General features: G+C 36.0%; 1 pseudogene; it reads left to right on the top strand.

The window, feature by feature from the left end:
- The first annotated feature begins 344 nt into the window (after positions 1-344).
- Positions 345-962, top strand: LOC100925686 (annotated as a pseudogene).
- Positions 963-1,273: the final 311 nt, after the last annotated feature.

Here is a 1,273-nt window from a genome sequence, read left to right as displayed (position 1 = left end):
ACTTGGACTTAATTATAATACCAACAAGAGTCAAAAAGCACAATAACTATTGACCTATATTATTCCTTTTCAATCTACATAAAATTTATGAGAATAAGTTAAACAAGTATCAAGGTGGTGCTTGGTGATGATTAGAAGGGAAAAGGCCATTTTGTAGATGAAGAAATGGAGGCAAGCAGAGGCTAAGTAACTTGCTTAAGGTTTCACAGTAAGTGGAATTTGAGCCACTGTAGGGAACTATGTTGTCACTGTGCTGTCCACATCATGAGAATGGCCATGATGATAACTATGATAAAAGTGAATTTGTGCAGAAAGCAAAATTGGCTAAGGAGGCTGAAAGTTTTGAAAGTTATGAAAGTATGGATACTGCTATGAAGGCAGTCACTGAACAAGGTTATGAACCATCCATTGAAGAGAGGAATGGCTTCTCAGTAGCCTACAAGAATGTAGTAAGTGTGTGATATTCTTCCTGGTGAGTGATCCCCAGCACTGAGCAGAAGATAGAGAGAAATGAGAAGAATATAGAGATAAAATCATAGAGGAATTGCAGGATATCTGTGATGACATTCTAGAGCTCTTGGACAAGTACTTTATTCTCGGTGATGGACAACCAGAAAGTAAGATCTTCTACTTAAAGATGAAATGTGATTAAGTCAGATATTTTTCTAAGATGGCATCTGAAGAAAATAATAAAAAAGACAGTATCAAATTACCAACAGGCTTATCAGGAAATATTTAAAATTGGTAAGAAATAAGTATAGCCAACATACCCAATTCAACTTGACTTGGCTTTCAAGTTCTCTGTCTTTTCCTATGAGACACTAAATTCACCTGAGAAAGCTTGAAGTCTAACATAAATGATCTTTGAGGAAGTGATGGCTGAACTGGATAAACTAAATGAAGAATCTCACAAAGATAGTACTCTGATCATGCAATTACTCAGGGACAATCTCACTTTATAGAGATCAAAAAACCAGGGTGACAAAACACATTTTGGCAAAGGAGAGAGCTAATGGTTATCATGCTTCACCATCTGTTCCTAGACACATATCTCTCTATGCAACAAAATACCTTATGTCAACTTTTCACAACCTTAACATAGCAAACACATTTGTTAGTATCTGATATCAGGCATATGTAAGTGAAAATCCTTCAATTTACAAATATTGCTTGAATCATGCACAAAAAAAGGACTCTGAGCATCCAGAACTATTGTTTCACACAACCTTCTCACCACCTTAACATTCCACTGAGCTGTCAATACCAACTGTTC

Source organism: Sarcophilus harrisii, chromosome 3 (genome assembly GCF_902635505.1).
Source record: "Sarcophilus harrisii chromosome 3, mSarHar1.11, whole genome shotgun sequence".
Taxonomy (NCBI): domain Eukaryota; kingdom Metazoa; phylum Chordata; class Mammalia; order Dasyuromorphia; family Dasyuridae; genus Sarcophilus; species Sarcophilus harrisii.
The sequence above is the reverse complement of the archived record's forward strand: the minus strand, read 5'-3'. Positions and strand labels throughout refer to the sequence as shown.